The sequence below is a fragment of the Podarcis liolepis genome (assembly GCF_965112155.1).
Source record: "Podarcis liolepis genome assembly, chromosome: W".
Lineage (NCBI taxonomy): Eukaryota > Metazoa > Chordata > Lepidosauria > Squamata > Lacertidae > Podarcis > Podarcis liolepis.
Window position 1 is genome coordinate 12,795,288 of NC_139568.1, and position 27,862 is coordinate 12,823,149.

At 45.3% G+C, this 27,862-nt stretch overlaps 1 protein-coding gene and 1 long non-coding RNA gene across 2 annotated transcripts in view; one reads left to right on the plus strand and one right to left on the minus strand.

Moving 5' to 3' along the window:
* LOC310697675 (uncharacterized protein) overlaps nt 1-27,862 on the minus strand; it is a 476,396-nt gene that overhangs the window by 86,779 nt on the left and 361,755 nt on the right. The gene's annotated exons all lie outside the window — the stretch shown is intronic.
* Nucleotides 64-2,972, plus strand: LOC310697855. Its single transcript, XR_014521219.1, has 3 exons — nt 64-1,573; nt 1,805-2,831; nt 2,872-2,972. It is a non-coding gene; the product is annotated as an uncharacterized lncRNA (long non-coding RNA).

Here is a 27,862-nt window from a genome sequence, read left to right on the forward strand (position 1 = left end):
CCAGTTCCCCAGATTAGGAGTCTACCGCTCTTAACCACTACACCACACTGGCTCTCTATAAGGGAACTCTCTATGCTGAAGTAAGGCTTGCAGGGTAAGAAACTAGGAAAACAAGTCAGAATCCAAGGAAGGAGTTATATAAGATATTGGTAAAATAGCAAAAAGGCGATATACATACTGAGTATCCACAATAAGATTGAAAGGTTGAGTAGGAAAGGATTGAAAGGCAAGAATCACAGCCTCTAGCTCTGCTCGCTGAGCAGAAGACTGTGGAGGGGTAAATAAGCATTTCCATTTTCCTCCCTCCTCCCATGTCACCACCTCCCTACTTTTCGTTCCATCCGTGAAGAGGGTTAGTGCAGAGGGGAGAGGTGTGAGAGACAAGCGGGGTAGCCAAACATAGGTGACCTGTCTCAGAAATGTCAAACGGTCATCCTTTGGAGGGTTAAAAATGATGACACCTATAAAATCATCTAAAGCAATTTGCACGGCAGCATTTGTTATCAATAAATGCTGCTGTTCAGTCTGTGAGAAAAGTAAATAAATTGAGGTAACATCATAACCGCTTAAAGTTATCGCTTGTGAATGTCCTTTGATAACAGTGTCTGATGTGGATTCAATTACTGAATAAATGTTCTTCGATGGGATGTGCGGTAAATGTAACCATTCTATAATGCAGATAGTCTTCTTCTTGTTCCGCCTGAGCATATAAAATTCCTGTTGGCAACAACGGTGTAGCAAATACGGCCAGGTGCAGCTCGTGTGCAGCACCTCTAGGTGGCGCATGCGGAAAGGTTTCAATGTTTCACTCACAAAATGTTGACAAAGTGTAGGGGAGTTCCGCATGCCTTGAGGACAATCCACTGATATCGTTGCGAATTGTGATATACTGGCAATGTAAAAGCAAACTGTTCCCTGTCTGCTGGAGCCAGTGGGATGAAGATGGTTCAATGTGGCCGAAAGTAAATTGTTCAGAAATAAGCTGTTCAGAAACAAGATGGTGCCATTGCTGTGGATTTTCCTTTTGGTGGAGGCCACCGTTCTACCCACACTGAGGTATCGGTGATCCTGGTTTGCCACGCTGGAAACGTTGTATCGGTGGCTACAGGCTGGTTTTCATTGAGCGCTGCTGCCAGCAAATGGGCCTTGTGGGTGGCTGTACCAACAGACTGAAAAATGCGAAGCATGGCTGCTGTGTCTGTGGCAGGATTGTGTGTTATCGGTTGTAACACAACCTTACAATCCTCTTTTGCATTTTCAAAGGCTAATTGTTTGATAATTATTTGTTTGGCTTCAGGATTTTCAATTTGATGACTCACTGCTGTATGCAGCCTGTCCATAAAGGAAGAATATGATTCTCTTGCCTCTTGCCTGATTGAACCCCACCTTGATTGAATACTGGTGGGTTCTGGGATTTTTCTCATTGCTTGTTTAGCAGCAAGAGCAGAATCCCTCAATAAGATCTGCAGCAGTGTGGCTTGTACTGAAGCCTGAACAAAGGGCCCACGCCCCATCATAGCATCCATCACATCTGCGAGGGTAAGATTTGGATTATTCCCTCTTGCTTGTTGCAGTAAAGCAGGAGCATAACCACGACAGGCGATTTCCCATTCATGAGCAAATAATACACCAGCTGATGGGGGTAAAACTGTACGTGCCAAAAGCTTGATGTCATCTGGAACCAAAGGCTGGGCCAATGTGGCTTCCAAAAGTGTGAATGGTGCTTGAAGTCCATTTGTCCTAACTGACAATTGGAGCTCTTTCGAGATTTTAAAGTCAAAAGGTTGGTGCTCAAAAGGTTGAGTTCCTGCTGGAGCACCAGCAGGGGGCACAATAACAGGGAATGCCATAGTATCCTGAATTAAGGAACAGGCAAGGACTGCACGTTGAAAAGTGGTAGCTGGTCCTGCCTCTGAAAGATTTGGACTATTGCCAGCCAGACCACAGTATTTTTGCAGGATTGGGTCCTCTGGTGAGGAACTGTAATCCGGAGGTTTGGGGTCTGGAAGTGCTGGCAGGGCAAGTATTGGAACTGATGGCAGCACAAAAGGTTGAATTAAAGAAGCTGAAGGTTGTGTTGGCAATGCAGCCAGGGAGATATTTTTGGTGATAAGGAGCCCATAGCATATCGAACCTTGCACCATGCATTTAAAATCCGAGCACTGATGCTGGGGAGCTCATGAAAATGTTCACCAATCTTGTCCCAAAGTTTCAATTCACATGTTCCATTCAAAGGGAACCAGGGATAATGTTCATCAATGCACAGAATAAGCTGTATCAAATCACCCTCTGGAACTTCCAATTTGTTGGAGGAGAGGAGACATTTTAAGTCTTTTAAAAATTTCTGTTGGGGAGTAGTCAAGGAGCTGCCCATTTTTCAAAAATCAATATAATAGAAGGGATCGAACTCACCGGGATCTTTTTAAGATGATTAGCGCTTGCAATCCTTGCCGGATGTAGTGAGCCGATGATAACCACTGCTTGGATCGAAAATCCTCTCACAGTTTCTTTTAAAATCCTCTTAGTCTGCCTCAGACTGTTTGCTTCAAGTTTTGCCTCTTTTCTTTAAGTTAGCCTCTTCTTTTAAGTTAGCCTCACACGGGGCACCACTTGTCGGAGCCAGCCGTTATACAAATGGTGCTTTTTAAGCATAAAATAAAGACCCAGAGGCTAGCAATATTTCCATAGACGGAGGGCAGCTCAATCAGACTTCTTCCCCTTCCTCCAGTCCTTTATTTCTCCTTTGTCCTCTCCAGCCGCATGGCTGCATTCCAATGTCTCACGTTACCTACATCCGGTCAAGGCTTTAACCCACCCACAAACGATATAGGGTTACACTGCCCAGGGGGGGGGGACATAACTCCATATGAGGTCATGCATTCCAATACATTGTAAAGCTCAGAGTGCTGGTCAGCCGAGGTCAGGGGGCACCCTGCAATATTACAAGCCTTTACCATGGCTATGACTCCCACACCAGGGAGACGAAGCCATCAGGCAGGCCTACACATCGTCTCTGGATGATCTCCTGGTCTCCCGTAGAACAGCATCAGTCAATTAGCGACACGAGCCTCAGACACATTCCAAGACTCATGAACACCCTTTTCAGCAGTCTCTGCAACAGAAGATTCAGACAGAAGAGCATATTTACAGCTTTATTCAACGTAGGTCAGATCAAAGGAAAAACATGTCTGCTTGCATCCGTGCCGAGGAAAACAGCCAGAACAAAAGCTATATACAAAATGGAAACTCCCAGTGAGCAGGAAGGAAACAGGCATGTGACACACAACAACCATGCCTGACTCTTTTAAGGTGGAAGGGAAACTATATCCTAACATAAACAACACTTGCCCACAACAAAAATGGCCAGTGAACCAGACCACGTGGGTCCCAGCTTCCAAAATGTCCCCATATAACAACCACATGACCTGCTTTTTACAACACAAAAAGGGCGTGCCACACGTGGTGAAGAGAAATGAGCAGGAGCAGCCAGCGGACTCTTGCACGGCACAATTGGGGAAAATAATGGGGGAGGGGACCAAGTCACTGTTAGTATCTTCAGCTCACAGGCAGAGGTACCTGGCCTCCCCCGAGGCAATTGAGCGAGATACTGTGCTTACCGTCCGTCTGCGACCTCGGCAGGCTAGGTAAACAAACCCGGCGATTCTTCTCATTAGTCGTGAGAAGAACACACCCTCTGCTTCTCTCTCCCTCCCTGCATATTCTCCCAGGGAGGAGAAATGAGACAGACAGGAGTCCTTTCTACATGTTTTATTCCTGTCACTCAACAGTACATAGAAATGTGACTGTTCCCTTCAGACTCCATCAGAAGAGTCACACACTCCTCCCCTGTACTTCCAGCACAGGTCAGATGACACACTGAGCTAACATCCGGTGCTCAGTACAGAGAATAGGCTCCACCTTTTCTCCAACAGTACATCTGCAAACCACAATATCCTGTTTTGCATTCCAGCTATCTGGAGCTGGCTTTTGCCTTGGTGCTTTTTCCTGACATCCTCCCCCAAAAGCATCAATTGGCAAAACATGATCCAGAGAAGAGAACAAACAGTTGTTATACATATAACAGTCCCCTGTTGTTTCAGTTCCACCCTTGGAACTCCCCACCACTGGTTTCACCAGTGTACCTCTCTGGTTGTCTGGCTTCCAAGGAATGAGTGCTTCTGCATTACCTTGGCTAGCTACTCTCTGTTGTGTCTTTGTCTCTGACTTAGACACTGCTTTAACTTGCTTTGAGTTGTTAACAATAGCAACACATGCAACAGCTAAGTTAGCAAACTCTTTTGAGTACCTCTTTGGTGGTACACCCTTTGTAACTCTCTCAGACCTGCGTATGAGGTTCTGATCCTCTGTGTTCACTGGTTCAACCTCTGGACTTTGTTGAGAACCAGTAGCAATGGCAAACTGTGGTTCTTCCTTCACCTGTGAAGGTCTATCCATTGTGTGAGATTTCCTCTCAATGACTGTTACAACTGAACTCTCTGAGCTATCAGTGTCATCATCATCAGTACCACTGTAATCTGTGACATCAGAAAAATCATCATCATCATCATCATCTGAATTGCCACCTGTGGGAAATGTCTGTACTACCCGCTCTTGCTTCAGGAGCACTCTCTAGAAACTTTGTGAGAATCACCTGACCAGATTCAGACAAAATTACTCTGTAGAGACCCTTTTCATATCCCACAAAAATGCCTCTGGCATTCTTTACTCCACCTGGAGCTTCTGTTCTCACATGAGACCCGAAAACCTTGAAATAGGCAACAGAAGGTTTTCTATTGAACAGCTTCTCAAAAGGAGAACATCCCAACTCTGTTGAGACTTTTCTCAACCAAACATGAAGATAGGACGCTAGCGATTCGGCCCAATATTCATGTGGCAAATGTGAACTCAGCAATTGCGCATGCATCCCCTTTTGCAACTCTTTGTTCACTCTCACACAGACCCCCCTGTTCCACGCTTCTTGCGAAACAGCAATTTTGTGGTCTATCCCTTTTCCATCCAGGAATTTCTGAAACTTCTGTAACAGAAAAACTTGCTTGTCATCTGTGAAAAGACAATCAATGTTAGCATCATGCATATTTTTAACCTTGTCACAAAACTCCTGAAACTTTTCTAAAGTTTCTTGCGGTTTCTCCATCATATAAACCCAAGAATAATTAGTGAAACAATCCACACACAAAAGGTAAAATCGTGCACCGCCCCTAGATGGTTCTAGAGGACCAATCACATCAGCATACACCCGCTGAAATGCCCTGTTGACCTTCTTCGTCACCTTCCTGGTGCTCGCACTGGTCACACCTGCAAGAGAGATTTCGTTAGAATCAGAAGAATTACATTTCATGTAATCACTTTGATCAAATGTCAACAAATACAGTCCATCTTTCTCTTTGGCAGTAAGAAACAGTTCTCCATCTTTGTAGATCTTGCAGCTTTTAGCATCATAGGTCAGTCTCAGTCCTTTCTTCGCAATCTGCGACACGCTCAGCAGATTAAATTTCAGTTCTGGAACCAGGTAAACATTACTTATAGTCAAGTTCAGACTCTCAAGATACACAGTTCCAATTCCGGTCGCTTCCAACTCTTGACCGTTGGCCTGTTTCACAGCGAAGCTTTGCTTCTTCAACGTCGAAAATAATTGTCTGTGTGGGCACATATGGACGGTCGCGCCCGTGTCGATTATGAACGAGTTCCCAACATCTGGCGTGGTTCCTTTCGCCATCATAGCCTTTGCAGGTTTCACCTGGCACTTGGTACGGCTTTTGCCTGACGCCTCAGGCTTCGTAGAGCTGCTCTTTGCTCCTCTTGACTGGCGCGGCTTCTTACAGTTTCGCTGTAGATGCCCAGTCTGTCCACAATTGTAGCATCGGACAGCACTCATTGCTACTCCATGCTCCATAGTAGCATCAGCAGTGGGGAAATTAGAACTCTGTTCTTCCCTCCCCCTGTCCTTCACTTCCAGTGCAGCAAGTCTGTCGTGTTCATTCAGGACCACAGCACACACCCTTTCCGCGGTTAGCTGTGCGGCCGGTAGGGAACCAAGCTGACTGGCAACAACCTTGTAGGTGCGATTAAGGCTGTTTATCATCATGAAGCAAAACACTTCCTCCTGAAGACGGAAATTGCGTTCCACCATCTGTTGACGCAGAAACTTCATTTCTGTCAGGTGCGCTTGAACATCTCCATCAGGCGCAAGTCTCAGATTGGTCAATTTCTTAAAATACAGCAACGCTGAAGAACCAGCATCTCTCTGATGTGTTGTACGCAGCGTGTCCCAAACCTCTTCCGCATTTTCTAAATGCTGAATATGCACAAGCTGCTGATCTGAGACACACAGAATTATAGCAGTCCTGGCCCTCACGTTCTGTGATTCCCAACCTCTGGTTGGTGCTGCAGGGATGGGGTTTTCAATTACAACAAAAAGCCTCTGATTCTGCAGCAGGGCCTTCATCTTTACAGACCAAGATGAATAATTGTCATTGTTTAAGGGAGGTGGGTAAGGCAGAGCTCCCCCTTTCTTGGCATCCATCTTGAAGCCAAGCGTCTCTCACTTTCAAACAAGCTGTAAAATCCAACAGTTGTTTTTTCTTTTCTCAGTCAGGCAGGCAAAACCGCAAGCTGTTTATGTTTTTTGCACCTGGCAGCTACACGCTGGCTGCTATGGAAAGTCCCTCCAAGAGCTCTTAAACGTGTAGCCAAAACAATCTATGACTTTGTTTCACTTTCCCAGGCTCACACTCACAGTCCAGCCCCTTTGCCAGTAACTTTCCAACTTTCCGTTACTTAGCAACAATGCATTCAGGACTTCTTATCTTAACCACAAGAATTTGTGGAATGTAGGCTTCAGCTTCGAAGCTGCAAGCCTCTTCCTCCCGGAGCTTTTGTTTTTCCAAAACGCAGCTCCTATGAAACAGGGAATTAATCATCCTGCGTTCACACTTTTAGCCCGAAATGTGCAGCATACCTTGAACTTTGTTGCTTTGGAAAACACCTCTTCTTTCCACCAGCTGTCTGTTGAGCCTCTGGCTTCTTTCAGACGCTTGCCTTCTTCCTTGGAGCAGAGGAGGACAATCCACCAGCCTCTCATGCAGATGTCCGATGGATCGCAACCATCCGAAGGCTGCCATATGTTAGTACCTTCAGCTCACAGGCAGAGGTACCTGGCCTCCCCCGAGGCAATTGAGCGAGATACTGTGCTTACCGTCCGTCTGCGACCTCGGCAGGCTAGGTAAACAAACCCGGCGATTCTTCTCATTAGTCGTGAGAAGAACACACCCTCTGCTTCTCTCTCCCTCCCTGCATATTCTCACAGGGAGAAGAAATGAGACAGACAGGAGTCCTTTCTACATGTTTTATTCCTGTCACTCAACAGTACATAGAAATGTGACTGTTCCCTTCAGACTCCATCAGAAGAGTCACACACTCCTCCCCTGTACTTCCAGCACAGGTCAGATGACACACTGAGCTAACATCCGGTGCTCAGTACAGAGAATAGGCTCCACCTTTTCTCCAACAGTACATCTGCAAACCACAATATCCTGTTTTGCATTCCAGCTATCTGGAGCTGGCTTTTGCCTTGGTGCTTTTTCCTGACAGTCACAACCCACAACCACCCTGCTTCCCAAACAGGCGCGAGTGACCCGAGCCCAAAATAAATTGCAGACAAACAGAACCAAATGTATTTAGCGTTTTAAATCCTGTTCTGCACTAACCAGAGCCCCTAGCTCCTATAAGTGGTGGCCGACATTAAATCACAACGTGTGGCTGCCATGGACTGTGTTATATATGGGGGGGGGGTGCAAAACAATGGATGTACTGGCAGCCAGGAAGGCAGCGACAAAACAGAAAAATTAAACGCCTGGTTTTTAAAGGGAGGACAGGGTATGTTGAGGCGGACAGAGACACACACACACACAGTCATGCAGGGCCCCAAGCTCACCCACCCAAGCTCAGCTTAAAGCCTGCCACTTCTCCAAATTCTTTAATCAATTCCAGCACTCTTTTCAAACTTTCTTTAGGGTTTTCAGTCATAACAAGCAAATTGTCCACAAAAGCTTAAATTTTATACGTTTTGTTTCCCAGAGTGATGCCTTTAACAAGCTGATCCTTTCTTATCTGATTGTTCAAGATTTCCATCACCAAGATAAATATCAGTGGTGACAGTGGGCAGCCCTGTCTGGTTCCCTTGTTTATTTTGCACTCCTCAGTAATTCTTCTGTTGATGATTAATTTTGCATATTGTTCCGAATAGATGGCATTTATTTCTTTACAAATATTTTCACCCAGTCCAATTTCTTCCATTAATTTTTTCATAAACTTCCAGGACACGTTATCAAAAGCTTTTTCTGCGTCCACCAACATAATAGCTGCTGGTTTATCAATTTTTAATATCCAGATATTCTAACACATTAATCACACATCTAATGGATGAATTTTACCCTTATGCTTTCCATATAATCAGTTATCCATATAACCATATATCTTTATGATGATTTTTATATATCCATGTTTGAATCATGAATGCTTTTGCAGAGCTTGTAGCAAAATGCTTAGATTTGAAAAATCCAAAATGACCTTTGCCCCAGTTCTCTCCTCTTGTTCTTCTTATGCCCTCAATGTCTCGCTAACCTAAGGGGGAAGCAATAAATCTGATGTCCTGGCACTTTCCTCCTGTCCAGGGAGGGTCCTTAGCAGCTAAAAACAGGAAAATGCTAACCACAAATGTCCCCATTATAGCAGATGTTGCATAGGAGGGCTATCTTTTTTTCCACTGCTGCGTCTGTCAATTCTTGGACACAATCTGAGTGGGTCACAGGTACTTTAAAATCCTTGCAACATAATAATGGATTGCATAAATCGTCCGGGAAGAAATCTGGTTTGATCTTTATGAATTATCTCTTTCAGCACCATTTTTAATCTATTTGCAAGAATGTCCGCAAATATCTTGTAATCGTTATTTAGCAGTGCAATGGATCTGTAATTGGCCATTTTTGAGTCATCTGTTCCCTGTTTGTGGATAAGAGTAATAAAGCTGTCCTTCCAGGTTTTGGGTAGCTTTCCATTTGTCAGGATATTATTCATTAGGTCTTTCACGGGAAGAAATAATGATTGTTCTAACTTTTTATACTAATTAGCTGGGAGACCATCTGGGCCCAGTGTCTTTCCCAGTTTTGACCTTTGTATAGCTTGTTGCACCTCCATAGCTGTTATTGGTGAGTTCAAAATTTCAGTTTTTTCCTTAGGTATTATTGGTAGGTTTTTTTTTCCATTCCTTTTTTTTTAATTTTTTTTATTCAAAGTTATAACAAAACATATTTTCCAAAAACTTATCCTTATTCACCCCCCATTTTTCCTCCCTCCCCCCTCCCCCCCCATAAAACCTATCCCCCCACCCCACCCCACCCCCGACTTCCCTCAGTTCCAATCTTTGGTTTCTCTAAGAATGCTGTTTTCTGCATGTTACAAAGTTGTATAGATCCTTAAACTATTTAGCTGATTATTATCAATAAAAAGTTTGTGAATGTTTATTCAAAACCTGCCAAGGAGTCCAGTTCGCTTTGTTGCGCCTTCAGATACTTTGTAAAGGGTTCCAATTCATCCTTAAAGTCACAGTTATCCTTGTCCCGTAGCTTATATGTCAGTTTTGCCAGTTCTGCATAGTCCATCAATTTTTCTTGCCATGATTCTTTAGTTGGGGTTTCTTCAGTCTTCCATCCTTGTGCTACCAGACCTCTCACGGCCGTTATCGCATACATGAAGATGTTTTTCAACGTTTTTGGCAGGTCTTTCCCTACAATCCCCAACAAAAATGCCTCAAGGGGCTGCTGATTCTTCTAGACCTGTCAGCAGCCTTCGACACGGTCGATCACGAACTCCTGGACCACCGCCTTGCTGACGTGGGGATCCAGGGCACAGTCCTTCAATGGCTGCGCTCATTTCTCTCTGGCCACAGAGGGTGGCGCTTGGGGGGGAACTGTCATCGCGCCACTCCTTGGTGTGTGGAGTGCCTCAGGGTGCGATACTCTCCCCGATGCTTTTCAACATCTTTATGCGCCCCCTCGCCCAGCTTGTCCGGAGTTTTGGGTTGGGCTGCCATCATACAATCCCCAACAAAAATGCCTCGGGTTTTTAAACAAATGTTAAATGGAACATTTTCTTCAATTATTTGTATATCATTTCCCAAATTTTTTAAATTACTTTACAACCCCACCACATATGATAAAATGTTCCCTCCTTTTCCTTACACTTCCAACATATATTTGAACTAGTTTTGTACATTTTCCCTAACTGCACTGGTGTTGTGTACCATCTGTACATCATCTTCATGTAATTCTCCTTCAATAGGGAACAATCTGTAAATTTTAAGTCAGTTTTCCATAATTCAACCCAATCTTCCATCATAATGTTGTGACCTACATCTTGTGCCCATTTAATCATAACTGATTTTACCTCTTCATCTTTCGTCTCCCATTCTAATAGTAGTTTCACGTTCCCTTCAATCACTTCCGTTTGAAACCTAGATCTAGTATAACTAAATCCTTTCTTACAGTCTTCTTTATATGTTTCATGTAGTTGTCAATAATGCAACCAACTCTGAAAGTGGTCTTTGATCTCATCATAATCTCTTAATTTCCATTTTCCATCATGTTCCTTTAATAAATCAGCATATGTGAGCCATTTTCCTTTCTTTCCAAGTGGTTTGAGCAGTAATGCTTCATGTGGTGAAAGCCACCACGGAGTCTTTTGTTCCAATAAGTCTTTATATCTCTCCCATACTCTCATTAATGATTTTCTGATTATATGGTTGTAGAAGCTTCTATGAATCTTCCCTTTCCTGTACCATAAGTATGCATGCCAACCAAATCTGTTGTCATGTCCTTCTAGTTCTAATGCCTCTTGCTTGTCCAATCTCATCCAGTCCCTGATCCATACCTGTCAGGGAACTGCCATCGGAGCCAAGAGTGGAGGTAAGGCTCCCCGACCATGCAGGAGAAGGGACCAGTAGAGGGAGAGAGAACACTCCCTTTGGGGAAGGTTATCAGCGTGACACCGGGGAGGAAGGGGATCAGGGAAGGACTTCGGAGAGAGGTCTCCAAGACTCTTTCACAGAGACCAGCGGGGAGAGTCCAGGACCTCCGCTGGCTACGCCTACTCTGTGCAGAAAGCTTCCGCGCAGGGAGGCTAGGCGGAGACTTGGCGTCAAGGAATTTTTATGTTGGAAGAAGTTCAGGAAACGCCCACTGACGGATACTGCCAGCGACTGACACAGCCATGGAGAAAGGGCTGTCCAGCCAGGGAAAGGTTTAGCCAGGTAACGTTGCCTAGAGCTTCAGCATCCTTTACACACGAGCAACCCCAATTCCCATTACAGCAATCCGTCAGTCCCTGACGTTGCTCAGGCACCACAACAGGAAAGGCAGCATCATGAGTCAAACCGGAGGAGCAGGCGCCGGAGAGGGAGCAGCGGCAGCGCCAAATCTGGAGGAGAGAAACCGAGATTTGGAAAAGCAGCTTGCTGTGTTAGAGGCACGGCTAGATGAACGGAGGACTCAGGATGCCCGGGGAAGGCCCACCCCCATCGCAAAGAAGGTACCAGGACTGGTGCACAAGTTTGGGGGGGAACCCAAGAGATTATAATGCATTCAGGACGGAGGTACAGTACGCGCTGGAACTGCAGTATGATGACTTTGCTGACGATGAGGGGAGAGTTGCTTACGTTATCGGGCATCTTCAGGACGCTGCTAGGGAATGGATCCGGCCATTAATGGTGACGCAGAATGCTGCCCTAAAGGATCTTCGAAATTTTTTTGCCGCCATGGACGCCATGTTCGCAAGTGGAGTGGAGCAGAGTGTGACGCGCAGGGAACTAATGGCGTGCAAACAAGGGGGGCAGACAGTTAGAGAGTACTGGTCGCGTTTTGCAATGCTTATCCATAAATTGGGGTGGGAACTGGGCTCGGAACCAGTGCAAATGCTGTTTGAGGAAGGCTTATCCCCCTCAGTGAAAGACGAACTTTCCCGCGCGCCCCACCCTCAATCGATGGATCAGCTGACTAAGGCTGTGTTTGCGATTGGAGTACGGCAAGAAGCGCACGCTCAAGAGAAACGGGAGTGGAGAGGAGAGCGTTGGCATGACAACCGCATTCCTGAAATACCAGAGCCACTTTCCCAGCCCGAGGAACCAATGGAGATTGGGGGGGGCACAAGCGTGCGGGGTTTCAAACTGCAACGAAGGACGAAAGAAGGAGGGGAAAGAGGGAAAAACAGCCAATAAGTGTTTCCTCTGCCTACAGCCAGGGCATTTTGCCAGGGTCTGCCCTCAAAGGAAGGCATGGCAAGGAATGGTGGGGGCTGCTGACTGTGAGGAGGAGGGCGCTAAGGAGCAGGGAAACGCCAACGCTTGGCTGCCGATCAGCGGGCACAGCAGCCAGGCAAGCAACCAGTAAAAGTGCCCAAGCCAGACCCCCCCCCCCCAAGCAGCCATAGCCATAGAGGTGGTGCTAGAACTCCCTAATGGGCACCCAATCAAGGTTAAGGCACTGCTGGACTCAGGCAGTTCCTGTAATTTTTTCAGCAAGGATTTCGCGTTGGAGCACCAGTTACAACTCATGCCGCTAGAGTGTCCCTTACAAGTAACGACCATTGATGGCTTGGAACTCCTGGGAGGGGAAGTGATGCACCAGACTCCCCCCATGAGAATGAGGGTCTCCAGACACACAGAAACCCTTGCCTTTCATGTAGCCAGACTGGCAGGACCACCAGTCATACTGGGAATGAGCTGGTTGGCGCTCCATGATCCAGTGGTGGCATGGCACCAGCGGACAGTGACCTTTGGGTCAGCTCACTGTTTGGAACACTGTCACGGTGGGGAAGTCCCGAGGGTAGCCGTGGCCCAGGTAGCAGGAATGGCAGTGGGAGAAAAGGGGAAGGTACCGCCACAATACGCTGACCTGCAGGATGTTTTCAGCGAGAAGGAAGCGGATAAACTACCCCCCCCATAGGCCCTTCGACTGTCAAATCAACCTACTCCCAGGAGCTCAGCTCCCAGTGGGTAAATTGTACGCCATGTTGGACAAGGAGATGCAGGAGTTGCGGGAGTTTATTGACAAGAACCTGAAAAGAGGCTTCATAAGAGAATCAAGGGTGGTGGGAGGCAGTCCGGTGTTCTTTGTGGACAAAAAGGACACTAAACAGCCCAGATTGGTCGTAGATTTCAGGTCCTTGAACCTTGTATCGGAACCCGTGACCTTCCCAATGCCCAGGATTGATGATATTTTAACCCGGGTGAGGAAGGGAAAGATCTTTACCAAGCTGGACCTTCGGGGGGCGTACAATTTGATTAGGATGAGGGAAGGGGATGAATGGAAAACCACCATGTTCACCCCTCTGGGGGCCTTTGAGTACCTCGTTATGCCCTTCGGATTACAATCAGGCTCCGCCTGTTTTCAATCTTTCATGCACCATGTGTTGGGATCCTTGCTATACAAGAATTGCGTGGCCTTTCTAGATGACTTGTTAATCTATTCGGACAACGAGGAGCAACACGTGAGGGACGTTCGGGAAGTGCTAAAGAGGCTACAGGAACACCAGTTGTGGGTCAAATTGGAGAAGTGCCAATTCCACGCACGAGAGGTCGAGTTCCTGGGATACAGGTTGTCGGACAAGGGCCTAGCTATGGACCCAAGCAAGGTGCAGGCCGTGCTGGAATGGAAGACCCCCAAGACCCGGAAGGACATGCAGAGGTTCCTGGAGTTTGGGAACTTCTATCGGAAGTTCATCAAGAACTTCGCCCACTTAACCGCACCCATCACCGATTGTCTCAGTAGCAAAAGGAAGTTCGTCTGGACAGAAGAGGCACAGCAACCTTTCGAAAGGCTAAAAAAGGCGTTTGCTTCGGAAGAGCAGCTCTTGCACGTGGATCTGCAAGGTTGGAGACGGACGCGTCAGACAGAGCGGTAGGGGCGGTGCTTCTCCAGCCGGGAGACAAGTCCAGCTGGAGGCCGTGCGCATTCTTCTCGAGGAAGCTGAGCAAGTCTGAGCAAAACTACACAGTGTATGATCGAGAACTGCTGGCAATTTATGAAGCCTTTAGGCGCTGGAGACATTTGTTAATAGGGGCGTAGCACAAGATCCAGGTGTGCACGGACCATAAGAACCTAGAGTACTGGAGGACTGCACGAGTACTCAACCAACGACAGGTGCGATGGGCTCAAGAATTCTCCAAGTTTTTCTTCGAGATTCGATACGTGCCGGGAGAGGAAAACGTCAGAGCAGACGCCCTCTCCCGGAAGCCGGAGTATATGGAAGGAGAAGGACCACCGGAAGCACGACATGTGATTCCCGAGAACCGATGGGTGTGTGGGGGAGTGTTAGTTGAGAGACGAGAACTAGTAGGACTGACGAGGGACGACGAGTTCACCCAAACGAAAATCCGGGAACTCAGAGGCACGGGGGAAAACCATGGGGGGTTTGAGGAGAAAGATGGGGTACTGTATTACAGGGGAGCACTATATGTACCAGGGGATGACTTGAGGAGAAGGGTACTCAAACAACTCCATGATAACCCGACGGCGGGGCATTTTGGTCAACACAAGACCATGTTGCTGGTCACCAGGCAGTTCTGGTGGCCAAGGGTGAGGGAAGATGTACGGGAGTACATACGGGGGTGTGACTGCTGCCAGCGAGCAAAGGGGGAGAGGGTGGTGCCCGCAGGACTACTGGAACCCTTACCCACACCGGGAAAACTATGGGAGGTGGTGTCCATAGATTTTATGACCAATTTGCCCAAATCGAGAGGGAAAACAGCTGTCATGGTGGTTGTTGACCTGTTAACAAAAATGTGCCATTTTATCGCTTGCTCGCATGCGGTGACGGCAGAGGAAACTGCCAGGCTGTTTGTGGATCACATCTTCAGACTGCATGGCGCCCCCTTGAGGGTTTTGTCCGACCGAGGGAAGCAATTTACTTCCCGGTTCTGGAGGAAGCTCATGAGCTTGCTGGAAGTCGAGGTGAGCTTCTCGACGGCCAGACACCCAGAGACCAACGGGCAAGCAGAAAGAGCGAACAGTATACTCCAACAATATCTACGCTGCTATGTCAGCGAGAGGCAGAACGACTGGGTGGATAAACTAGCGCTGGCAGAATTTGCGTACAATAACGCGGAACACGTGTCCACGGGAATGAGCCCGTTCATGGCCAATTACGGGTGTCATCCCAGGGCTTTCCCAGGGGGTGGGGAGGAGAGGTGGAGTGTGCCAGCAGCGGAGCAGTTTGTGGAAGAAATGGAAGCCTTACACCAACAACTTAAAATGAACTTGGAACGGGCCAAGGAAGTGTATAAGAGGCATGCAGACAAGCGCCGCAGGGAAGGGGAAACCATACGGGTGGGGGACCGGGTGTGGTTGTCAACCCAGGGGTTACCTTTCAAGGGAGGGTGCACGAAGTTGCGGCCCAGGCGGCTGGGACCTTTCGAGGTGACACAGCAGGTTAATCCAGTGGCCTTTCGGCTCAAGTTGCCGACCAGTATGAAACTACACCCGGTGTTCCATAGGTCCCTACTCTCTCTGTACAGGGAGGGGCTGGAATTTCCGGGGCGAGAGAGAGAGGTCCCCACTCACCCACGCATAGAGGAGAGGGAACTCAGCAGTCAAGCCACGGAAATACTTGATTCAAGATTGAGAGGAGGGGAAGTGGAGTATTTGGTGGCTTGGGAGGGGGAACCCGAATCGGAAAACACGTGGGTTCCTGCGGAGACCATCAGGGATGAGGATCTCAGGGGGGAGTTTCACAGCAGGTTCCCAAGGAAGCCCAAACCGGTAGCGAGGTTCTGGGAGGAGCAATTTGGCACTACAGATGAGGAAGAAGAGTTTGTGGGGTTTCCGGCCTCCGACGAGGAGGAAGGAGAGGAATCTGAGGGTGAGGAATCGGACTGGGAGGGTGATCCGGTACGAAGAGATAGCAGCAGGTGGAGAGCTATGTTTGAATCTTCAGAGGATGGGGGTAGCTCCTTCCGGGGATTTCCCGCATCGCCGTCAGAGGGAAGGGAGGAATTTAGGCCAAAGGAACGGGACGGAGGTGAGGGGGGTCCTGGGGGGGAGGTAGATGTCAGGGAACTGCCATCGGAGCCAAGAGTGGAGGTAAGGCTCCCTGACCATGCAGGAGAAGGGACCAGTAGAGGGAGAGAGAACACTCCCTTTGGGGAAGGTTATCAGCGTGACACCGGGGAGGAAGGGGATCAGGGAAGGACTTCGGAGACTCCAAGACTCTTCCACAGAGACCAGCGGGGAGAGTCCAGGACCTCTGCTGGCTATGCCTACTCTGCGCAGAAAGCTTCCGCGCAGGGAGGCTAGGTGGAGACTGGGCGTCAAGGAATTTTTATGTTGGAAGAAGTTCAGGAAACGCCCACTGACGGATACTGCCAGTGACTGACACAGCCATGGAGAAAGGGCTGTCCAGCCAGGGAAAGGTTTAGCCAGGCAACGTTGCCTAGAGCTTCAGCATCCTTTACGCACGAGCAACCCCAATTCCCATTACAATACCAAACAAGCAGATTCGTAATACGGTCTGGGAGGGCAAACCCGCCTCTATCTTTTACATCTGTAAGTATTTTATGTTTTATCCTAGGCCTCTTGCCCCCCAGATAAATCTTTAAATCTCTTTCTGCCATTTTTTAAAGCATTCATCTTTCAGGATGACTGGTATTGATTGAAAAAGAAATAGCATTTTTGGCAACACATTCATTTTAATCGCTGATATTTTTCCTAACATTGAGAGATTCATTCTGCTCCGTATTTCTAAATTTCTTTTTACCTCAAGCCAAATTTTTTTCATAGTTATTTTTAAATAGGTTTATATTTCTTGATGTTAACCAAATCCCTAAATATTTAACCTTTTTATGGACTTCAATCTCAATGTTTTGTTCTAATTCGGTTCTTTCTTCTTCCTTCATGTTTTTAACTAATAATTTAGTTTTATTCCTATTTAGCTTAAATCCTGCCACTTTCCCCAAATTCTGAATTTTTTCTATTACTTTAGGGAGTGAAGTTTTAGGTTCTTCCACTGTTATCACTAGGTCATCTGCATATGCTTTTAACTTGAATTCACTTTCCCCAGTTTTTACACCTGTAATCTCTTTATTTGCTCTTATGTTTTTGGCAAGTACTTCCAAGACCAGAATAAACAATAATGGTGATAATGGGCATCCTTGTCTTGTTCCTTTTTGGATCTTACAGTCATCCATTATCACCTGATTTATAATTAGTTTAGCTTTTTGTTCTGAATAGATTGCTGCTATTGCTTTTAAAAACTTGGGACCACTTCTGATTTGTTCTAACAGCTTTATCATGAACTTCCAAGAAACATTATCGAAGGCTTTTTCAGCATCTATAAACATCATTGCCACTTTCTTTTCATTTTTAGCCTCCAAATATTCTATTATATTCAAAATATTCCTTATATTCTCCTTCATTTGTCTTCCTGGTAGGAACCCGGCTTGATCTTGATGTATATATTCATTTAATATATTTTTTAATCTGTTAGCTAGGATATTTGCAAATGATTTGTAATCATTATTTAACAAGGAAATAGGCCTATAGTTTTTAATTTGCAGCAAATCTGCGTCTTGTTTTGGAATTACTGTTATATAGGCCTGTTTCCATGTTTCTGGGATTTTGCCTGTGTTCAGTATTTCATTCATGACATCTTTCAATGGGTTCGCTAATTGTTCATTTAATATCTTATAATATTTTGCCGTAAAGCCATCCGGGCCTGGAGACTTGCCATTTTTAGAGCTTTTTATTGCATCAAGTATTTCTTGCATTGTTATCTGGGAGTTAAGGATGTTCCTTTGTTCTTCTTTTAAATATGGCATATTGCTTTTCCTGATGTACTCTTCTATCTTAAATGTTTTTTCTTTCCCTTGTCTATACAACTCAGAAAAATATTTAACAAACCCTTCTCGTATTTCCTTCAGCTTGTCTGTCATTCTGCCATTTATGTTAATTTTATTTATGGAGTTCCTTTGTTCGCTTTTATTCAGCTGCCAGGCTAACAACTTCCCCGGTTTATTTGCATGCTCAAAATATTTTTGTTTTACTCTTTTTATTTTCCAGCTGATTTCCTCGTTTATAATCATTGAGTATTGGGTTTGTAATGTTTTGATTGCCTGTTTTACTGCCTCGTGTTTGCTTTGTTTGGCAGCTGTTTCTCCTTTTTCATAATTTCCTCTAATATTTCTTTTTTCTTTTTCTCTCTCAATTTCTTTTTAAATTAATTTTGTTGTATAAAGAGTCCTCTCATTACAGCCTTGCTTGCATCCCAGACCGTCTGTAACTTTGTTAGCCCTTGACTATTTATTTCAAAATAATCCATCAAGGTCTTCTTTGCTTTTTCAACAAATTTGTGATCATCTAATAAATCATCATTTAATCTCCATCTAAAAGAGATTTGGCTTTCTTTTTGTAATTCCATAGTCAGGGAGTTATGGTCTGAAAAGGTTCTGGGATTGATTTCAATTCTTTTGACTCTTGTTTCCAATTCTTTGGAAATCCATATAGAGGCTGTTCTCGAACTGCTGTCATGTACATGGCTGTAAAAAGTATACTCTCTATCAAACATGTGTCTCACTCTCCAGATATCTATCAGGTTTAGATTTTGAGTCATGTCAAAAAAAGTTTTTGGCAATTTACCTTCTTTGGTCTCTTTTTTCCTGGCTGATCTGTCTTTGTCTAAAGTTGGAGCTCCATTTAAATCTCCCATTAAAATAATCTTTTGATCTGCAAATTCAAGTAGTTCTGTTTCTAGTTTCCTGAAAAAAGTTGCTTTTTTGTCATTAGGGGCATAAATACCAACCAATATCACTTTCTCTCCCTGGATTTTAATTTGTATTATTAAAATTCTGCCTTTTTTGCCCTTCTGAATCAATTTGGGTTCAAGTGCAGGATTAATATAAAAAACAACTCCTCTCTTTTTTGTTTTATCTGATGAGATGAAATCCATACCTATTTTTTTTTTATTAAGACCCTTTTATGCTTTTTTGCAACATGTGTCTCTTGGAGACAGATTATATCCAATTTCTGTTTTGCTATTACATGTTCAATCCGATGTCGTCTGGCTCCAGAATTTAAGCCATTCACATTCCAACTCAATAATTTAAGATTGGCCATTTCCAGAGTCAGTTACAATATCTGTTTCCCCTGAAGCTGCCTCTTCCAGTGCAAGTTGTTCTAAGGCTTTCTTTTGCTCAGATCGGGGGTCTCCCCTGTCTTGTTTGGGGTCTAAGTCTCTCCTATTTTTCTCCAGGAATTCTCTCGTCTAAGATTCTGATGTCAGCTTATATCTGTTGGAAAAACAAGTCTTAACGGGAGAGACTGGCCCCTCTCCCTGCTCCCGGAGCTTGTTTACCGGTGACCTCCCTGGCTGCAATCCCCGCAAGTCCAGGGTAGATCTCAATAGCCGACATTTCCCAGCGTGGGATTAATGCACACCCACTTCTCCCCCTTCGCAGGGGAAAGAAGAGTAGTCAGAAATTCCTTTTACACCATGTTTATTTCTGGCCGTACAAGCCTACAAGAAAACACGTCCGATCACTTCAGACTCCTTCAAGCAAGTCACAAGGACCTTCTTTACAAACGCAAAAGGAAGGTCTCATATTACACACTTCACAAAGACTTATCCAGCCTGTGAACTTCTGGGAAGATTCTTTCCCACAGCTAGCCGCACCATGTGATGTAAACATCGAGCTGGCTTGCAGCTGCGTTGCATTCATATCGTAACATACTCCCCCATATGAATCAATGTTAGCTGTGAACAAAGCTTGATCCAGAGAAGAAAACAAACAGTTGTTACACATACATACATACAGTTGTTATACATAGTTGTTATACATGTAACAATCCCCTGTTGTTTCAGTTCCACCCTTGGAACTACCCGCCACTGGTTTTACCAGTGTAACTCTCTGGTTGTCTGATTTCCAAGGAATGAGTGCATCTGCATTACCTTGGCTAGGGAATGTAGTGTTACGCTTAGCAACTCCCAGTTGTGTCTTTGTCTCTGACTTAGACACACCTTTAACTTGTCTAGAGCTGTCAACAATAATAACACATGCAACAGCTGAGTTAGCAAACTCTTGAGAATACCTTTTGGGTGGTACGCCCTTTGTAACCCTCTCAGACCTGCGTATGAGGTGCTGATCCTCTTTGCTGACTGGTTCATCTTCTGGACTCTTTGGAGAACCAGTTCCAATAGTAAACAGTGGTTCAACCTTAACCTGTGAAGGTCTAGCTATTGTGTGTGAACCTCTCTCAAAGACTGTGTCAACAGAGCTCTCTGTACTATCTGTGTCACTCTCAGTACCACTAAAATCAGAAAAATCAGAATCATCATCTGAATTGTCCTCAGTGGGAAATGTGTGAAAAATTACTCTCTCTTGTCCAGGAGTACTCTCTAGAAATTTTGTGAGAATCACCTGACCAGATTCAGACAAAATTACTCTGTAGAGTCCCTTTTCATAACCCACAAAAATGCCTTTGGCATTTCTCACCCCATCTGGAGTTTCAGTTTTCACATGAGATCCGAAAACCTTAAAATGTGCTACAGAAGGTTTTCTCTAGAATAGCCTCTCAAAAGGAGAACATTCCATACCTTCTGAAACCTTTCTCAACCAAGTGTAACAAAAACAAGATAAAGATTCAGCCCAAAACTCATGTGGCAAATGTGAACTCAGCAATTGTGCCTTCATGCCATTCTGCAATTCTTTGTTCACTTTTACACAAATACTTTTGTTTCATGCAACTTCAGAAACAGCAACCTTATGCTTTATCCCTTGTTTCTTCAGGAAATCCTGAAAATCCTGTAAAAGAAAAACTGGCTTTTCATCTGTGAAAAGACAATCAACATTAGCATCATGAACACTTTTAACCTTATCACAAAACTCTTTAAACCTTGTTAAGGCTTCTTTGGGACTCTGCAAAATGTAAATCCATACATAATGAGAATAATGATCAACACATACAAGATAGTATTTTGCATTGCCTCTAGATGGTGCTAGAGGACCAATCACATCAGCATACACTCGCTGAAAAACACTGGTAATTTTCGTTGCCTTCTGATCCTTGATGTTTTTCGACACACCTGCAAGAGAAAGCATTTTAGACTCACATGCAATGCAACTTTTGTAATCATTCTGATCAAAAGTTAACAGATACAGTCCGTTTTTCTCTCTGGCAGAAAGATACAGCTCTCCGTTTTTGAAGATTTTGCAGCTTTCCTTATCATAGGACACCACCAGTCCTTTCTGTGTCATCTGTGACACACTCAACAGATTAAACTTTAAATCAGGAACAAAATAGACATTGTTTATTGTCAAGTTCAGGCTCTCCAGGTAAACAGTTCCAAACCCAGTCGCTGTGATTTCCTGACCGTTGGCCTGTTTCACAGTGAAGCTTTGCTTCTCAAACGTAGAAAACAATTCCCGGGGTGACGCCATGTGCTGGGTGCAACCAGTGTCCAAAACAAATGCGTTTTCTACTAATCACTGGACTTCTAGCGACAGCAAAGCCTTCGCAGGTTTCACCTGGGACTTGGGATGACCTTTGCTTGAGGCCTCAGGCTTTGCAGAGCTCCCTCTAATTCCTTTCTGCTGACGTAGTTTTTTTACAGTTCCTCTGAATATGTCCAGCCTGTCCACAATTGTAACAACAGACAACGTTCAGAGCCACAGCTTGCTCTTCACTTGCATTAGCAGTGGGGGTGCTAAAACTCCGAGCTTCACTCCCCCTGTCAGCGACATCTAGTGCAGCAAGTCTGTCTCTCTCATTCAGAACCATGGAACAAATCCTCTCCACCGTGAGATCTCTGGCAGGTAGAGAACCTAGTTGACTTGCAACGGTTTTGTAAGTCCGACTAAGGCTGTTAATTATCATAAAGCAAAATATTTCTTCCTGAAGAGGAAAATTGTGTTGCGCCATCTGCTGGCGTAAGTGTTTCATCTCTGTCAAGTGCACCATCACATCCCCATCAGGGGCCAGTTTCATGTTTGTGAGTTTTTCAAAGTGCAGCAACGCTGTACCACCAGCATCTCTTTGGTGAATTCTCTGCAACGTAAACCAAATTTCACGTGCATGTTCCTCATCTGCGACATGCACAAGCTGTTCATCAGAGAAACATAGGATTAAAGCCGTCCTGGCTTTCACATTCTGAGAATTCCAAGCTGGTGTGGGTGCAGCTGGAACAGGATTTTCAATTACACCAAACACCCTTTGACTCTGAAGCAGGGCTTTCATTTTCACAGACCATGAGGCATAATTGTCATTAGTTAGTGGAGGTGTGTAAGGTAAACCTCCCCCTTTCTTGGCATCCATTTTGAATCCAAGCTTCAGTCTCAGTCACGAGCTGAGAAATCCATAAGTCTATTGGGCTGTTTACTAGCTGCTATGCGCCTGGCAGCTAGCCTCGCTTGGAAAGTCCCTTCTAAGAGTCAGTGAGATAACAAGCAAACGCTGGAATTCCAACAGTTATTCCCAGCCTTTCAGTCCCAGCCTCGCTTTCGCTTCGGCTTCTTTTCTCTCTTTGCCTTTGAAGCTAACTAGCTCATAAATTAGCTCAAAAGTACTCACGTCTTGTCGCTTAGCGACGGCACTTGGCAGGCGACGGCAGACTTTATCAGTTCCCCTGGAATCCGAAGTATGTGGCTCTCTCTGTGCTGTTTTTAATCCAAAAAGCAGCTTCTTTTCAGTGAACCGGAGGATTCCTATCCGCGTTCACTTTCAGCCATAAATCAGCATACCTTCAGGGGTCCGTGGAACGTAGCTTATCAGCAAAACACGTCTCCACCGGTGCTCAGCCGTCCTCAGCCGTTCCTTTGTAGCCACCATCCGCGTGCTACCACAACTTCTTGCAGAGGATGTTTACGATCCATCAACCATCCTCTGCTACCACATGTTGGAAAAACAAGCCTTAACGGGAGAGACTGGCCCCTCTCCCTGCTCCCGGAGCTTGTTTACCGGTGACCTCCCTGGCTGCAATCCCCGCAAGTCCAGGGTAGATCTCAATAGGCGACATTTCCCAGCGTGGGATTAATGCACACCCACTTCTCCCCCTTCGCAGGGGAAAGAAGAGTAGTCAGAAATTCCTTTTACACCATGTTTATTTCTGGCCATACAAGCCTACAAGAAAACACATCCGATCACTTCAGACTCCTTCAAGCAAGTCACAAGGACCTCCTTTACAAATGCAACAGGAAGGTCTCATAATACACACTTCACAAAGACTTATCCAGCCTGTGAACTTCTGGGAAGATTCTTTCCCACAGCTAGCCGCACCATGTGATGTAAACATCGAGCTGGCTTGCAGCTGCGTTGCATTCATATCGCAACAATATCTCCTCTTCATGTATGTAAAGGAGATACCCTCAGGAAATTCCCATTTGTATCTGATGTCGGCTCTCCTAAGAGCTGTTGTCAAAAACCGGTATTTTGTTCTTCTTAATCTCAATTTCAGAGGGATTTCTCTAAAGATGTCTACTTTCTGTCCAGCGACCATGAGATCATTTTCAAAGCTATTCTGAAGGATTGCGTCCTTCACTTTTTTTGTCACTAATGTTAACAAAATGTCTCCTGGACGGTTCCGTTCTCTGCTCTGAAACGATTTAATTCTAAAACAGCTTTCAACTGAACCATCCAGCCAACCTGTACTTTCCCCCATCCACTCTGAGATTATCTGTGTCACATATGTCTCTAGTACTGGCTCAGAGTCTGGTAAGCCTCTGATTCTGATCGTCCTATCCCGTTCTCGTAGCTGCAAAAGTAAAACCTGATCCTCCAAATCACTCTGTTTCTCTTGAACCCCTTGTACCAATCCTAACATCCCTTTTTGTTCTCCCCTTACTTCTGTGACCTCCTGTCCTAATTTTTCTAATTTATCTACTTTTGACTCCAAGCTGCTAACCTTGTCTCCCAATATCCCAAATTGTTCCTTTAAAACCTTGTTTGAGTTCTCAATATCTCTGTGTACTTGTTCCTTCAATGATAAATTAGACTTTTCCATGTCACTACGGACCTGTTGTGTAAATTCTTGCATTGATTTCATCATCTTTCCTAAATTCTAAAAGCTGCAGTGCAAAAGGGTCTAGCTGTTCTTTGTCGCCTTTTCCCCCATTGTCGCCCTGTACACTGGCCCATCTTGCAGCTGCAGCAGCAACCGAAGCTGCTGTTTTCCGTGTTGTTATTCTGCCTGGCCCTGACATTTCTTATCAATTGGTTCCCAGTGTTATAATGAGTTGTTCAAGGTCACACCTGCCAGCTCTGTTCAGCCGTACAGCTATCCCCCCCCCTCCCAGCTTTCTCCCAGTTTCTCTTTCCCTTTTGTCAACTATCTCTCTCCCTGTCACCCTTTCACATTCACTTTTATCCCCTTTTATCCCCTAAACAAAGGAAGATATAAAAAAAGAAAAAGAAAAAAGGGGGGGGGGAAACTTTCAATAAAACCTCTAACATAAAATATATAAATATACAATACAATATTTAACAATAAGCGGGGAGCCAATTAGTTAATATTCCAAGAACAAGGGAAGTAAACTTAAAAAAAAAAAATTAGGTCAGTCCAATTTCCAATTTCCGATATTTTCTTGGAACAAAGGAAGTGCACAAAGCAAATAAAAAAGAACTAGCAAGGGAGAGATTATTCTTTAAATTATACTTATCTACTTATAGTCTCTCAAATGGTGGTGATTTGCAGTATTTCCAAAACTTCTAGGTCCTTTTAGTTCGTTCTTATTTTAGTCCCATGACCGTAGTCTTGTTTTCCAAGTCGTAAATTCACAGGCAATTAAAGTTCCAATTCGTAAGCAGCTGAGGCTTTGATTAACAACTCTTATTTGGAGAGCTCTCCGACTTCCTTTTGGGGTACTTTAGAACAGTGTTCCCCAACCTTGGGCCTCCAGCTGTTTTTGGACTACAATTCCCATCATCCTTGACCACTGGTCTTGCTAGCAAGGGATGATGGGAGTTGTAGTCCAAAAACAGCTGGAGGCCCAAAGTTGGGGAACACTGCTTTAGAATACTTGGGAAGCTGTTCCAGGCTCTTTTCCACTTTGTTTTGGAGGTTGCCCCCCAAATGTGCAAGAGTTCCCTGCAGGCTCCCTGTCTTTACTTCCCCCTTTACTTCCTCTTTAGCTCCTCCAAATTTTTATAAAGTTGCCCAAACCTCCAGCTGTGTAGATTTCCACTTATATCTCATTGAGTAACTGGACACAGTTAAAATTGCAAGCCATTAGAATGTAACAATCCAGTCAGATTTAGCTGTAGCAATTCTGCATAGCAATAAACAAAGTCGAGTCCCATTCACAAAAAGAATCCCTTGCAGAACCTGTCCTCAAAGATCGGAGACTGACTTCCTCTTTTATCTCCGTCTCGCCAAATTGAAGTTTTATGGTCTAATTGTGCCTTTAAATTGTTTTATTGGCTTTTACCTCTAATTAGGAAGGTCTGCTGCTTCTGGTGTCAGAATGTAGCTTTGGCAGGGGCCGCGATGGTGCCTTGAAGCATCCTCAAGCCTCTCCCCCTTTCCTCCCGTGTGCTAAACAGCCACTGGGGGGGCCCGGGTGTGTGTGAGAAATTTCACTCTGCAGGAACCCTTGGGTCCCCACACTCCTGTGGGGTTTTTTTGGGGGTGCGCTGAGCTCTGGCGCTTCCCTCAAAAGCCTTTCTGCCAGCTCCGTGTTGCAGCCGACACTTAGCACACCGACATTCCTTTCCGCAGCAGCCGGAAGCTTTGGTAGTTTATTTTTGTCCAAATAATCAATTATTTTTTCTAGATTCTCTGGACCTTTTTTATGTAGATTTCCAAAAAACTAGTAAAGTTTTTACTAATTTCCTTCGGTTCTTGGATCCATTTGTCTTCAATTTTAATTTTATTGATAATTCTATCTTCCTTTTTCTTCTTTAGTTGCCAGGCCAGAAGTTTGCCTGGTTTATTTGCAAACTCAAAATTTCTGTATCTCAGTCATTTTATCTTCCAAGCTATTGGCTCCATAACCTGAAGAAGATTTTACGATCTCCAATTGTAAATTTTGATGGTGATCCATCAATGCTTCCTTGTGTGCATGCTAGTGCAATGCTTCCTTGTGTGCATGCTAGTTCCCGCTGAAGTATAATCGTTGCCTGACCACTCTAAGTTCCTAATTAAAACCTAAACTTCTTTTTCTGTGACTTTATTCCAGGGGTCAGCAAACTTTTTTGGGAGGGGGCCGGTTCACCACCCCCCAGACCTAGTGGCAGGCCGGACTGCATGTGTGCATGCAGCGGAGCGGGCTTCTCTCTTTCCCCCTCTCTCCCCCAGCCCCTCCCCTCCCCCTGCCTACCTCCTTCGCCACTCTGCCTGTGGTTGGGAGCCAGTGGCGGCGCCTGCGCCTCTCCTTTTCAGGCCAGCTTTCCTGGGCTCAAGGCATGGGGCCAGCAGACGCGCCAAGCTCCAGCCCAGAGCGTGGCCATGGGGAGAGGCCAGCAGGCGAGGGGCCAGCAGGTGCACCAAGCTCTAGCCCACAGCGTGGCCATGGGGAGAGGCCGGCAGGCTGCGAGGATTCCTATCAAAGCCCAGCCCCCTTCCTCCGCAGGGCGGGGAGAAGCCAGGAAGAGGGAGAGAGGAGGGAGGAGACGCAGCTGCTGTGAGGGTGGGAGGGGGGAAATTGCGGGAAAATGGTGCCCTTTTTTTGGGGGGGGGAATGGCGATTGCGCTGATCCAAGCGCTGATTGCAGAACCGTTCATGGGCTGGATCCAGAGGGCAACTGGGCCGGATCCAGCCTGTAGGCCTTGGTTTGCCGATCCCTGCTTTATTCCATAATGGGACCTTTAATAAATCAATAGCAGGATTGTCACATCTTGGGAGGGAGTTTGGCGTCTCGGCAAAAATGGTTTTAAAATGGTTCTCCCATATATAAACCGGGATGGTACACCTAGGGGCAGGAGTGTTGTTTTTTTACATACTAGAAAACAGTTGCCAGAACAATTTGGCATCATTATTTAAGGAAGCGTTCAATAATAAGGACCAGACATTATATTCAACCTACCTTTTCTTCATTGCTAACAGTGCTTTATACTCTCTTTTAAATTCAATATAGGATGCAGGTAAGGAATTTAGGCCTGCTTTTCTATACTGTCTGTAAGAGTCCCTAAGATCTTTGTTCTTTTTATGACAGTCAGTGTTGAACCAGTTATACCCTGTGAAATTAGCAGGTTTGCCGGGGGCTCCGTTAGGGGCGCCTTGGAAGATGGCCGACAATACCATCTCTCCAGCTCACATGAGGTAATTAAGGGGCTGAGATGGGAGTAAATCAGCCTCCCATTTTTCTTCCCGGTGTAAGGGAAGATGCAGCCTCGTCCGCGCTTGCCCATAAATCACCCCCCGAGTTCGAAAGAAGGAGGGAGTGAGGGCACTGGATGGAAAGCCCTCGAGCGAGCTCGGATCTCCCGGACGCTGCATCCAAGTGTGACCCAAGTTGCACTTCTTAAGATAAAAAATTGGATATAAAAGTTATTGCACATGCTTCGAGCGAAGAAAAGGGTACATTAGCTGCGAAGTTAAGAGTGATGGATTGGACTGGAAAGAAGATAACATCAAAGAATAACATCTATGCCGGTATGTTGAAACGGAACGGAAAGGGCTGGGGACTTTTTCTTTTCTTATTACGATATTACTTAACAACTCCCCCCCCCCCAGAAGAACCGTCACTACGACCTATAGCAAGTGAGATTGGAAAATAAACTGCGTGGAAATAAAAATATCAACTAAAGCCTTTGTTTTTGGAAATATCTGGAAAGAAAATAAAAGGCTCTCTTGTGACGCAGTTTTTAA